The sequence below is a fragment of the Bufo gargarizans genome, chromosome 6, assembly GCF_014858855.1.
Source record: "Bufo gargarizans isolate SCDJY-AF-19 chromosome 6, ASM1485885v1, whole genome shotgun sequence".
NCBI lineage: Eukaryota > Metazoa > Chordata > Amphibia > Anura > Bufonidae > Bufo > Bufo gargarizans.
The window spans coordinates 7,623,935-7,639,061 of NC_058085.1; the positions used below are offsets into that span (position 1 = coordinate 7,623,935).

The following is a 15,127-nucleotide window of genomic DNA, read 5'->3' on the forward strand; positions in this document are numbered from 1 at the left end:
ATGTTATTTTTCGTATCTTTTTCTCCAGCGCATACTTGATATAGATATCCCGAAGCCAAAGTTCCTCCCCTCCTCCGCCCCTCTGCACCATCATTGGAGGCAGTGGCAGCAGCACAGGGGGAGGGAGAGACTGCTTTCTTCTTCCCTGTGCTGCTGAGGGAACATGGCGCACGCTGAGAGCAGCGCGATCCATGTTCTCTGATACTGGGCTGTGCAGTAGCCTAGTATTGATAAAAGACAAATCCTGGTATCGTATCGATACCGGGCTAAAGTATCGATTGGGTATCGAAAGTTTGATACCCGAAACAACCCAAATGCCTGCACTATGCCCTACACAACCCCCTACTTATTTCATAATGTCTGGACCCATGAAAGGTCCTCTTTAAGTGATGTGTAAAGACATATATCAATGCAACACATTTATTCTAAAGATAAACTAATTTATTCAAATTTGTTTACGTCTGAGTTGGCAAACAAATTTGATAGAGGTACAAATAGATTGTACCCGAATCGAAAGTACTTTAAATGGAGGGATTTTCTCCTAGTAGGCGTGAAGAGTCTTATAGGCCAGGCAATGCTCCTCTAGGTTTATGGGATAAAGATATGCAAAGTCAGTGCTCAACATTTTAACCAGGCTTTAAAGTATAACGTGAGCCTCATCTGCAAAAAGCTGTTTCAGAATTGACCCTCATAATGGCAGAGCAGAGAGAACTGGCTTAGCTAGGTGAGAGGTACTATTTGTCCTTACGTAGATCGCCTAATAGGCATGAGGAGTCTTATGGACCAGGCAACACTCCTCTGGGTTTCTGGGAAAAATTTATGCAAATTAGCTTTCCTTCCAAAAGGAAAAGGAAAGATAAGGGTGCCTTTATCCATGGTGGAAATATCAGTCTGGAAAATACACAGGTGTGGATTTTTATGTGCAGATTAAGATGTGGATTTCTTTGATATTGTAATCCTGATGTGGGAATCTTTAACTGGTCTATGGTCATTATATGTGGACATGTTCGGACATAATTTTTTTATGTTGCTAGGAAATGTTCCTGTTGTTGTAGAGGGCAGTGAATGTCTGACAACAGGGGGGTCTGGAAATATGGATTTCAAATGGTCATCTTTTTGTGATAGTGGATGTTATTTTCATGCAACTCCCCTGAGCATCTCCAGATGTGGACTGTGCTGTAGGTGACGACCAGAAGTTTCTGATGGTTCTCTGGCACTCAGCACATTTTAATTATGTCTTGGAGAAAAAACACTTTAAGGAGCTTTCTTAGTGGTCACTTACAAGTTACTGTGCTTCCTACTTGCCATTCTGCTCACCTCCCTCTGTTAAGGAATCCTCCACTACTTCCCAAAATATCTCAAAGGAACTCGGTCTAATGATCTCCTTGTTTAGCCTTGGAATTATTACAGGAGAATAACTATAGGGGAAAAGGCTGCTTTGGGGCCCAAACTCAGAAGGGACCCACACAGGAGGGGGACTAAAAGATTTTATTGTCAGGGCCCCCTCAACAGTTTAGTACAATGACAATATATACTAAACGAAGGCTGTTGGGCCTGGGGGGCTGTTGGGCCTGGTCAGAGAGAGCGATCTCGACTAGCCACAGGAGTGGAGGTTACACACGGAGAGGGGGTTGCAAAGAAGTTGCTAAGGGGTAGGGGTCTGTTCAAAAAGTTGCTGTGGGGCCCTGTTATTTGTAGTTACGCCGCCGAATTGTTATATGTATATATTACTTACAAGCAATAAAATTTGTTTTGTTCTTGGCAGATGATTGTATCAGGAGCTCAGAGGGACATCTGATATCTACAGAGTTTAAAGTAGATGATCGGGGTATTGCACGAAATACGTACGAAGAACATGCCATTAACCCAGATATATCCTCATCAATTCACAACCAAAATCTATCATCTGATTATTTTAAACAGTTCCGATCTTCTGATTCCTTACAGACTGTAACGCAAAACGAAAACCCTATAAGGGGTGTTGAACATCAAAGAGCTCACACACAGGAGAAGCCATTTTTATGTCTAGAATGTGGGAAATGTTTTGTCCTAAAAAAAAATCTTGTTATACATCAAAGGAATCACACAGGGGAGAAGCCATTTTCCTGCTCAGAATGTGGGAAATGTTTTAGAGATAAATCCTATCTGGTCATACATCAGAGAATTCACACAGGGAAGAAGCCATTTTCATGTTCAGAATGTGGGAAATGTTTTAACATTAAATCGGATCTTGTTAATCATGAGAGAATTCACACAGGGGAGAGGCCATATTCATGTTTACAATGTGGCAAAAGCTTTGTCCTCAAAAACACTCTTGTTCTGCATCAGAGAACTCACACAGGGGTGAAGCCATTCTCATGTTCCGAATGTGGGAAATGCTTTGCCCTCAAAAACAATCTTGTTATACATCAACGAAATCACACAGGGGTGAAGCCATTTTCCTGTTCAGAATGTGGGAAATGTTTTAAGCATAAATCAGATCTTGTTAGACATCAGAAAATTCACATGGGAGTGAAGCCATTTTCCTGTTCTGAATGCGATAAATGTTTTACTCGGAAATCAGCTCTCGTTAGACATCAGAGAATTCACACAGGGGAGAAGCCGTTTTCCTGTTCAGAATGTGGGAAATGTTTTACACGGAAATCAGGTCTTATTGACCACCAGAAAACTCACACAGGGGAGAAGCCGTTTTCATGTTCAGAGTGTGAGAAATGTTTTACTCAGAAATCAGCTCTTGTTGCACACCAAAAAACTCATTCAAGAGAGAATCCATTTTCATGTTTAGAAAGTGAGCAATCTAAATATGAGAAAACTGCTACAGGGATGTAGCCATTTTAATTTTTTTAAACATGTTTCTATTGGTAGGTACAAGAAAATATATATATTCCAGTCAGGCTACTTTCACACTACCGTTTTGCTGGATCCGGCAGGGTTCAGCAAAAACGCTTCCGTTACTGATAATACAACCGTCTGCATCTGTTATGAACGATCCAGTTGTATTATCTTTAACATACCCAAGACGGATCCGTCATAAACTCTATTGAAAGTCAATGGGGTACAGATCAGTTTTTTATTGTGTCAGAGAAAACGGATCCGTCCCCATTGACTTGCATTGTGGGTATGAGAATGGAACGTAATGTATTTTGGAGCATTCCGATCTGTTCAGTTACATTTTGTCCCCCATTGACAATGAATATGGACAAAACTGAAGCATTTTTTTTCCGGTATTGAGACCCTATGATGGATCTCAATACTGGAAAATATTAACGCTAGTGTGAAAGTAGCCTCACATGTCATGCAAGAGAAAGGGAATGCAATTTGCAACATTAAATGATAAAAAATTATTTAAAACGTATGTAATTACCAGAAAACATCTGATATCCAAAAGCAAATAGAATTGAGATAACACATATCTATATCAGCCACCCAAATAGAATATTTTACATTATTTTCCATAACTGCTTGTTAAAGGGGTTGTCCGGGTTCAGAGCTAAACCCGGACATACCCATAATTTCACCCAGGCAGCCCCCCTGATGGGCGGAAGCCTCCACCTGGCAGCCCCATGGAGAGCCCGGTATATCACTGGAACTCCACAAAATGCCTTTGCGCTGCTTGATTTAGTGCAGGGCAAAGTCGAGCATCGGAGCATGAACTGCTCCAATGCTCAAGTCAGGGGGACTGCCTGGGTGAAAATGTGGATATGTCCGGGTTCAGAGCTGACCTCTTCAAAGCTCTCACTTGAACAGGCGCCGAACTTCGGCAGCCCAGCACGGCCACTAAACAGAGCTGTGCTTCTGACGAGTTACGGTGCTGGAGGCTGCAAGACACAGCTGATGGGTGGGGTTACTGGGTGTCAGACCCCGATTAATCGGATATCGATGATCTACCTTGAGCCATTCAAGCTGTGAAATGACATTTGGAACATAACTTGTCATCAGTGATGGATTATAATGGGTCTCAGCCATTGAAGGAAAATATCCAAGACAACTGGCCCACTGCTGCTAGAACTAAGAGGAGTAATGTCACATCAACATCCAAGTCCCAAAATTGGTACTGGGTTAGGGTTTTCTAACAAAAAAAAAAGCTATTAGTTTTAAAGTTTTGTCTTTATAAGCTTGAGCCGGCATCTTCTGTAACTGCGCTAGTATGTAAGGCTGGCGGGCGCATGCGCAGTAGCGAAACTGAAGCCGGCTGAGTGTAGGAGCTGGGATTGCGCTACAGCAGCCCTGTACTGCGCATGCGGGCTGGGAGCGCGGTCCCGGCACTGAGATCGGGCGTGTCAATAAAGGCGGCGGGAGACGAGGAGAGCAGGATTGGAGACGCCTGGGCTGCTGCCCCCTTGACTTCAAACCTGACTTGAAGCAGGGGGCAGTGGCTGAATAAAACATTGATTTCTCAAGGAGGCTAGATGCGGCTAAACGATGAAAAAGTGTATTAGGAAACTACTATGCAGCACTATAAGGTACTAGTAACAGCTTAGTAAGCGATTTTTTGGTGACAGGTTCCCTTTAAATGTGCATCAATAGTCATATTCTGGATTGCCAATAAGTCCATATGAACCTCTTTTATCTTAATGATTTTTTAAAGGGTATGGTCTTGAGGAATCATCCAGGAACTCATTGCCTAGTGATTGAGTACATTCATTTCCTTGCTTCCTCTTGTGCATTGCTATCGGCTACTGTGTTTGATCCTGACCTCTGATCATGACCACATAAACTGTATGCCTGCTGCCTATTGTCCTTCAGGTTCTGAATCATGGATACATTTCTGACTATGCCTATCTTCTCCTTTGGCCCTTTGCATTCTGATTGCTCTCATTGGGACGATCCTTGGCTTAGACTACACTACTACTGTATCAATGCTACTGCCACTAATATATGCCTATTGTAGGTATCTCAACCTGAGTCCGTACCCTTATTGGGGGTTAAGGGGAACACTTTGACTTTTCACCACAGTCTAATGAGTGCCAAACAAATTTTGACAATCCACATTTCTGGTACTTGACCATAACAAATTCAGTTTGCTGCCAGATGCTCTTTCAGGTGTCTGTGATGAAGAAAAATAAAATCATGTTTTCATTTTTGGGTGTTTTGTAGAACCTATTTATTAACTGGCAATAGTAACTAGTAAGAGCTCTTTCACACTTGCGTTGTCCGGATCCGTCGTGTACTCCATTTGCCGGAATTACACGCCGGATCCGGAAAAACGCAAGTGAACTGAAACCATTTGAAGACGGATCCGTCTTCAAAATGCGTTCAGTGTTACTATGGCAGCCAGGACGCTATTAAAGTCCTGATTGCCATAGTAGTAGTGGGGAGCGGGGGAGCAGTATACTTACCGTCCGTGCGGCTCCTGGGGCGCTCCAGAATGACGTCAGAGCGCCCCATGCGCATGGATGACGTGCCATGCGATCACGTCAATCATGCGCGTGGGGCGCCCTGACGTCACTCTGGAGCGCCCCGGGAGCCGCACGGGCAGTAAGTATACTGCTCCCCCGCTCCCCACTACACTTTACCATGGCAAACAGGACTTTAGCGTCTCGGCAGTCATGGTAACCATTCAGAAGAAGCTAAACGTCGGATCCGGCAATGCGCTGAAACGACGTTTAGCTTAAGGCCGGATCCGGATTAATGCCTTTCCATTCAGAATTCATTAGGATAAAACTGATCAGGATTCTTCCGGCATAGAGCCCCGACGACGGAACTCTATGCCGGAAGAAAAGAACGCAAGTGTGAAAGAGCCCTAAGGTGAATATACAGGTATATATCCTTCAGTGTAGCTGTACGATAAGCAGGATAGAACCTCAGATGCTACAGACACATTTATATTCATGTTTGGATAATGTTGGATGTTTCTGTATTGTAAGCTTTGTATTTTTATACTGTTTGTAGTCATGTCCCCGAGCACTGTCTTGAATGTGCACAATATATTCTGAATAGTTTGGTTTAGAGATGAACGGATCAATTCTACATGATCAGGTTGTTTACGAGATTCTCAATAGCTTCGGTTTTCAGTAAATCCCAATCTTTTAGGATACGTCCTGCAGAAATGCATGTTTTTTGGGCAGATAGAGATCTTAAATCACAATTTAGTGTCAGTGAGTGTATTTCACAGTGGAGAGAAGACAAGAGGTAGTTAGATTTACAGTCAATTTGAGAGATTTTAGAGATGGCAGTAAGTGTGCCATTGTGTAAAGGCTCTATTACATTAAAAGTTTCAGCAGGCGATGGTTGGGAACGAAGCGTTTCTTCCCTGCAATCGCCTGCTCGTTGGTGCATATCATTAGTAGCGGTCTCTTCCACTATCTCCCCCATAGTATGGGGAGAAGCGATCGTTAATGCAATCACTCGTAAACGTACTGACTTATTTGCTGGCAGCAGATTGTGATTAGACAGCACGATCTGCCATCCGGCAATCAATGGTTTTTAAGCCTGTAATCGGTGGCAATATTAACCTTATTCACACGTCAATGATTTGAGCCAAAACCAGGAATGGAGCCTCCACAGACATGAGGTATAAGGGAAAGATCTGCACCTGTTCTGTGTTTAGACCCGCTCTTGGTTTTGGCTCACAATCACTGATGGAAAGCACTGGAGCGAACACTGTGTGAATAAGGCCTCATGCACACAACAGTGTGCCCTCCTTGCCCATACTGTGGGCTGCAAATTGAATGGGGGCCGTGATCTGTGTCAGACGGTCCGCACTGCAAAAAAGTAGTGAATGGGTCCACATTCACAATGCCGGTGCCCATACATTGCAGAACAACGACTGCATGAGGCCTAAGGAATTGCACTGCCAGATAATCACTGACAAGCATTCCTACGAACGCTTGTTAGCAATGATCTGCAGAATATTGGCCAGTCTAATACAGCCTTTGCTTAAGGTCCCTTATCACGGGACAATTTAGCAGATGATTGTCGGGAAGGAACAGTTCCTTCCCAACAAGCGCCTGCTTGTCAGAGAAGGAGAATGCAGCATTTACATTGCAGCGATCTCCTCCACAGTATAGGGAGAAGCTAATACCATCGCTCATCCCCACCGAGGCTTGTTGTGCAGTCCGCATGATCTGCCAACAAACGACGATTTATGTGCCTGCACAAACAGCATATTACCCGATGAAGTGCTTAGCTGCAGCACCTTTACACCACCAGATAATCCCTATTAGCGATTATCTGCCAGATTAGGCAGGCTGGTAGCCATTGCGGAGCGCTGCTGCAGGTAATGCTATATAATTAAATTTCTTATTAATGTGCATCGACCCACACGTCATTCACAGTCTTTTACAGTAATATCTTAACCCTGGTGCTGATACGGTGCCTGGTATATTGTTCTGTGTTAGTTAAACAGCATCTATACTGAACTCTGTCCAAGTGGCCATTTTTCCTTCACTTTATCGAATTTAATAAGTTCTGTTGCTCAGTAGCCTGACTTATAGTTTCAGTCTTATAGCAGTTGTACTAGACTCTGTCCAATAGACCGTCTTTTAAATTTTTCTAATTTAATTTAATACATTTTTGCTTAGCCTGACATATCCTGCTTCACAGTTATGTAACAGTTGTACTGGACTCTGTATAAAGTGACAATTTTTTTATTTACCAATTTTTTAAATTTAATTTAATAAATGATGTTGCTCAGCAGCCTGATGTATTGTTCTGCGTCAACAGTTATATAGCAATTATACTGGACTTTGTCCAAAATACCATTTTTGTAATTTAATAAATTCTGCTGCTCAGAAGCCTGACGTGATATTCTGTGTCTCAGATTTATAGCAATGCAGTGAACTTTTAATGGCTAGACCATGTGACTTCTGATTGTTTTATTCATAAATAGGCTTAAAAATAAAATACCTTGCCACCTGAGTGTGGGTAGCTCTAGCACAAGTAGCAGCAGCATAGTCAGCGCCAGACGTCCAGTCAGTAGTAGCAGGTTACAGATCTCCCGCACTTCCTGTAGACGAGAGCGTATTATTGTGGAGGAGGAGGATGACATAGTGTGCTGGATGACTTGCTCATCATACCAGTTACAGCAGAATAATGGTGCATTCCTCCTGCTCTTCCAGTTAATTTGAGGCCTAATAGAAGCTTTTCTTTTCCATCTTCTCTGTCTTCACTGACCCCTTTTAGTGGGGCAACTTTTCTCTTCAGAGACTGAACATCAGGAACTAAGGAAGATTTGAATATAGTGTTCCTGTCGATGAGTTGTATGAGAACAGTCAGCGTTTGGACTGCAATAAGGAGGGTGATCAGGCGAAGGTGGGGGGGCATGACTGAATTGCATTGTATATGGTGGTGGTAGGCGAACTGGTAGTCATTATGGCATTGGCACTCAGCAAACTTAGAGGTGGGAATCATGAGGAGGGCAAGGAACCTATTACATATCCCTGTCTGATAAAACGTGGTGGGGATGAAGACGATGATTTTCTGTTGGACAGGACCTGGGAACTGGATCAGGGTGACAAGAAAGTAATGAGGTAATAGAAGGAGGCTGGTGGGAGCAACAAAAAAGAGTGGCACTATCATATGGTCAGCTCGGGAACAGGTGATGCCACTGCTGCTGTTGGTACAGCGTCAAACAGTTCTCAGATCTAGGGCAAGTTTGAGAGGTGGTTGCAGAAATGTTGCCAGTGCTGCTAGTAGTGGCTCTGAGTGTCATCTATCATGGGTACTTTTTTCTTTTGCCAGCCTACAAAACCATCATAGCATGTAAGCTCTGCAGGCAGAGAATAAAATGCAGCAGTTCAGGAACAAATGTAGAAACTACAGCTCTCCTTTAGCAAATTAAGTGAAATCACATGCTCCTGTGGGAAAATGGTACTGGCAAGCAATGTGAGCAAGACCACCCTCCTCCTCCGCATCTTCGTTCCAGTAGCCAGGCCATATCCACAAGTAGTACATGGTCATTTTTGTCATCATCATTCAACGTAATCAGCTACTGCTTCTCCTCCTCCACTTTATCATCAGTCATCCGTAATGGAATATGAGGGCAGAAAAAAACAGTACGCACCCAACAAACCGCACGTGTGGCAACTTACACCTGGCCAAGTTGCTTCTGTAGTGGTTAGTGTATTCCACTGCTTTAAGGCAACTGATGGAGTGTACTCAGCCTCGATGGAGGATACCCAGCCGACATTATTTATCAAAAAAGCTGTTCCTGCTTTATCCCTCATGCGAATACCAATGTTAAAACATGGAGCAGCAATTATGGCGAGGGACAGTCTTTCATGGTTCCCTGAGTCAGTGTTTCGCGTGGCAGTGGAGATGGTGCACCACTGCCACAAATCTAGCTTTTATTGATACATCTACAGTTGCTCAGGTCTGATTCCCACACCAGGCACTTATCCACCTCTTCTCCATCCTTGTCAATGCATATCTGCCCATCCCTCCATTCATAAGAACGATTCTCGCCTATTCAGGTTTTTTCAAAGAGGCTGCCAGATTTGTGAGTAGAGACAACAGCTGCATTATTGATGTCTTCCCTCTGATATTTATATTGGTAAAAATGCTTACACTGGTGCAACAATGGATGATGGAAGAACAATTTCTACATCTTGCTCTCTGCCATGTGGCTGTTGAGACTAGGACTTCAGAAGGATGAGGAGGAGTTGGCAGTGGAGGAGAACGTACATTTTTCACAGGCACTGCTAGGTGACAGGAACAAACTTTTTATGAAGTGAAGACGGTAGAACGGCACTCCTCAACGTGTGTAGGGAGGTGCTCAGTGGTATACAAAGTTCATGTATTTGAAGGAAAGACCACGGCACTCTCTTTTTGCTGTTACGTCAAATGCTTATTTTTATTGACTTATTGTATCTAGGGGTGGGCGATATGGCCTAAAATCTATATTGCGATATAATTTTAAGCATGTGCGATATGCGATATATTGTTTTCTATATTTTGGGGGTGTTTAAACTTTTTTTTTACTTTTTATTTAATAACTATTGGCCTCCTTAAGGGCTAGAACCCTTGTCATATTCACCCTAATAGAGCTCTATCAGGGTGAATAGGACTTTACACTCTCCCTGCTGCCCTGTGCTTTGTGCACACAGCAGTAGGGAGCTGAGTCCCCTCCCCTAAACAGTGCCATCCACAGACTCCCCTCCCCTAAACAGTGCCATCCACAGATTCCCCTCCCCTAAACAGTGACATCCACAGATCCCCCTCCCCTAAACAGTGCCATCCACAGACTCCCCTCCCCTAAACAGTGCCATCCACAGATTCCCCTCCCCTAAACAGTGACATCCACAGATCCCCCTCCCCTAAACAGTGCCATCCACAGATTCCCCTTCCCTAAACAGTGCCATCCACAGATTCCCCTCCCCTAAACAGTGACATCCACAGATCCCCCTCCCCTAAACAGTGCCATCCACAGATCCCCTCCCCTAAATAGTGCCATCCACTGATCCCCCTCCCCTAAACAGTAATATCCACTGATCCCCCTCCCCTAAATAGTGCCATCCACTGATCCCTCTCCCCTAAATAGTGCCATCTACTGATCCCTCTCCCATAAACAGTGACATCCACAGATCCCCCTCCCCGACGCTCACAGGAGAACATTTATAAACTAATCAGTAACTTTAACTTTAATCATTGCTGATCTCTTTACTGGATACCTTTCTCTGTCTTAGCTCTGGTAACAGCAGGCAGTGCGGGCGGGCGGTGCTCACTTACTGACGTCACGCGCCTGCTCCCCCCACTAGGCGGCGTAGGCGCGTGACATCAGTGAGTAAGCGCCGCCCGCCCGCACTGCCTGCTGTTACCGGAGCTAAGACAGAGTAAGGTATCCAGTAAAGAGATTAGCAATGATTAAAGCTAAAGTTACTGATTAGTTTATAAATGTTCTCCTGTGAGCTGCGTGGCCCTGTATATTCTAACCCCTGTCACCATGGGAACGCCTGGGGGTTAGAATATACCATCGGATTTGAGTTTTCACAATCTCACTGAGATCGTGAAAACACAATGATTTACTGTCAGTCCCTCCCCTCCTCCTCCTCTGTTCTCATTGGTGGTCAGCGGCAGCCGCGCACAGTGGGGAGGGAGGGACTCCCTCCTTCTCCACAGTGCCAGCTCAGGAGAACATGGTGCGCGCAGAGAGCGCGATCATATAGCGGTCCTGCGATATAGGCTATATGCACAAAATCCATATCGTGGCACAAATTTATATTGCATATCGCCATCAAAAATTTTAGATGGATACAATAAGTCAATAAAAATAAGCATTTGCCGTAACAGCAAAAAGAGAGTGCCGTGGTCTTTCCTTCAAATACACAAACTTTTTATGAAAACTCGTTTGCCATACTCTCTGTCCATGTAAAGGTGATGCATAGCATCCAAAGAATGAGTAAAACAATCGTTCATCGTATGAAATAATTTTTCATGTGGACACCTCAATTATTGTTATGGGTAGCAGATCATGCGTGTAAACAATGAATTTGTATGAGGACAAGCAATAGCAGTAGTCTTCACTTACCTCATACATTTACATGCAGCTCTTCACCCAGATTTGTGAGCAGGCAATTATCAGGAAGGAACACTTTCAGGTCTGAGAGACGCAATCCTTAAGTTATGTAGAGAAACAAAAATCCATGCGACACATTCATTCCTGTTGGCACAGGTACATCCGCCTTTTTTTTTCTTTTATTCTATGATGAGAATTCATTTCTATCCTTAGCTTCTGCCCTGTTTCACCTATATAGGAGATCTTTGTGCATAACATTACGTTGAGGTACCCAGGATCTTCTAATCCTGATGTATGTTGGGAATATTTATCTTGTCTATGGTCATTATATTTGGACATGTTTGGACACATTTTTGTTGCCTGGAAATGTTCCTGTAGAGGACATTGAGCTTCTGCCAATGATACTTTTCAGATTAGGGGGCTGTCTATAACACACAAGACTGGGGGGTCTGGAAATACAGGTTTTAAATGTTTTTTTTTCTTCAACTGTGTGTGTTTGTAAGCTATTTGTAGCTCCCCTGAGCATCTCCAGATGTAGATGATAGGTGACGACCAGAGGCATGATTCTCTGGCACTCTGCATGTTTTCAATATTAATTATACCTTGGGAAAACACTTTGAGGAGTGTTGAGTGGTCAGTGAGAACTGTGCTCCATATTTGGCATTCTGTTCACCACATCCTGCTATGTAATCTGACACTAGATCCTCAACTCTTTCCTGAAATATATCATGGAAGCTCTATCTAATAGTCCCCTTGTTGAGACTTGAATATGTATATATTATTCAAATGCAATAAAATCTGTTTTATTCTTGGCAGATGAATGCACCAGGAGTTCAGGGAGACATCTGATATCTTCAGATTTTAAAGTAGATGTCAGAAGAGATACATATGAAGAACATATACCCTTAGCCATTCATGGCAAAAATCTATCATCAGATCCTTTTAAACAGGTCGAATCTTCTGGTTCATCAAAGACTGTACCGCAAAATGAAAGTCCTGTAAGGGTTTTTGAACATCAAAGAGCTCACACAGTGGAGGAGCCATTTTCATGTTCAGAATGTGGCAAATGTTTTGCTGTCAAAACCTCTCTTATCATACATCAACGAATTCATACAGGGGAGAAGCCATTTTCATGTTCAGAATGTGGAAAGTGTTTTAACCAGAAATCAGCTCTTGTTAGACATCAGAAAACTCACACAGGGGAGAAACCATTTTCCTGTTCAGAATGTGGGAAATGGTTTACTCGAAAATCAGGTCTTGTTGACCATCAGAAAATTCACACGGGGGAGAAACCGTTTTTCTGTTCAGAATGTGGGAAATGTTTTACACAGAGATCGTCTCTTTTTATGCATCACAAAACTCATTCAAGAGAGAAGCCATTTTCATCTTCAGAACGTGGGCAATGTTTTAACCAGAAACCAACTTTTGTTAGACATCTGAAAACTCATACAAGGGAGAAGCCATTTTCCTGTTCAGAACGTGCCAAGTGTTTTACTCAGAAATCAACTTATGTTGACCATCGGAGAATTCACACAGGGGAGAAGCTGTTTTCCTGTTCAGAATGTGGGAAATGTTTTAGCGCTAACTCAGATCTTGTTAGACATCAAAGAATTCACACAGGAGAGAAGCCATTTTCCTGTTCAGAATGTGGGAAATGTTTTAACCAAAAACCAGATCTTGTTAAGCATCAGAAAATTCACACAGGGGAGAAGTCATTTTCCTGTTCAGAATGTGGGAAAGGTTTTACTCGGAAAGCAACCCTTGCTGACCATCGGAAAATTCACACAGGTGAGAAGCCATTTTCCTGTTCAGAATGTAGTAAATGTTTTAGGCAGAAATCAACTCTTGTTACACATCAGAAAATTCACTCAAGAGAGAAGCCATTTTTATGGTCAGAAGGTGGGCAATATTTCACTTGGAAATATGAGAAAACTCATACATGGAAGTAGCCCTTGTATTTTTCCAACTTGTATTATTGGCATGTACAAGACAAAAAAACATATGTTCCAGTAAAAGAAAATCGCATGTCATACAAGAGGATGGGAATGCAATTTGCAAGAATACATAATCACAAAAAATGTATGTTATTACCCAAAAAAAGTGTTATCCAAAAGCAAATTGAATCCAGATAAGGGTACTTTCACACTTGCGTTAAACTTTTCCGGTATTGAGTTCCATCCTAGGGGCTCAATACCGGAAAAAAAACTGATCAGCTTTATCCTAATGCATTCTGAATGGAGAGCAATCCGTTCAGTATGCATCAGGATGTCTTCAGTTGAGTTTTTGTTTTTCTCTGTCCAAAATTCCGGAACACATGACGAATCCGGAATTATTTTACATTGAAATGCATTAATGCCGGATCCAGCCCCAAGTGTTCCGGAAAAACAGAACCTGCATGCGCAGACCTTTAAAAATGTGAAAAAGATAAATACCGGATCCGTTTTTCCATATGACAACCAGAGAGAAATCCGGATCCGTCTACAAATGGTATCCGTTTGCATACAGATTGCCGATTGGCGACGGAACTGCCTACCGGAATCCAGCAACGCAAGTGTGAAAGTACCCTAACACACTGCAGTATTACCGTGTCTTACAACTCTAACATTATACAGTAGATAAAGAAAGGTGTTTTCCAGTCTTCACATATTGATGACTTATCCTCGGTGAGAGTCCAACACTCAACACTCTCACCAATCATCTATTCCTTGTAGTCTCCAGCACTGTCACCTTGAACATACTGTAGCTGGAAGCACACCTCTTTTCAAAGTATTTTGGCTGTGTTGGGTTACATTCACTTGAATGAGAACTCAGTTGCCGAAACCTGGAAAGAACACTGCACTTCAACCCTTTTGAGACCTTGCGATTTTGTGTTTTTATTTTCTACTCTCTAGAAAAAATGGAAAAAAGCGGCTGCTCCTACAGAACGAATGGATCAGGGTTCTCACCTCCCGGTCCACCCAGACAGTATGGGAGAGAAAAAGAAATAACAAAACTGATGAGGGGCACTCCAAATTTGGGAAATGACAGACAGCACTATATAAATATATCAAATATTTAATATGGAGAGCCAGTTAATACAGTGACAACAATAAAATCATATATGCAATACAACCATATATGCAATAAAACAGTGTCTTAGAATGTGGATCATATTGAGAACAGTATTCCGGATCGGGTTTTCTATGGTTTTAAGCAGCCCAGTCCCACCTACATTTTGCCTCTGGCGAGGTATAAAAGGTTACCAAGTGCTCACTGTTACCACCACTGATGAAGGGGTGTATACCCTGAAACGCGTCTGGTTCTGTTGGGACAGTGAGCCTGCTTCCACTTGCCTAGGATCGATCCACGGAATTCGTCTATGTCTGCGATTATTGCTCTCTTATGGACTAAGTCACCTTTGACTGTGCTTGATCCTCTAAAGGGGGGCGCTGGTACACAAAATCCAGGATCGCAGGGAGCGTCTGACATCATACCGCTGTGAAGCCGAGAAGTCACGTTAGACGTCACGTTGGAGACTCCATACCACGTGGGACACCGCGTTGGGTAAGAACGGCAGGAGAATCGAGCAGAGTATCCAGCATATGATGAAGTGTGGTAAGGTATATCCTCCACTACCGCTACTACCTGTTTATCCTGCTGGGGAAGCGGGACATACTCTAGCTGGTTGGGACA

At 43.1% G+C, this 15,127-nt stretch overlaps 1 pseudogene; it reads left to right on the forward strand.

Moving 5' to 3' along the window:
- The first annotated feature begins 766 nt into the window (after positions 1–766).
- Positions 767–13,404, forward strand: LOC122940552 (annotated as a pseudogene).
- The last annotated feature ends 1,723 nt before the right edge of the window (positions 13,405–15,127 follow it).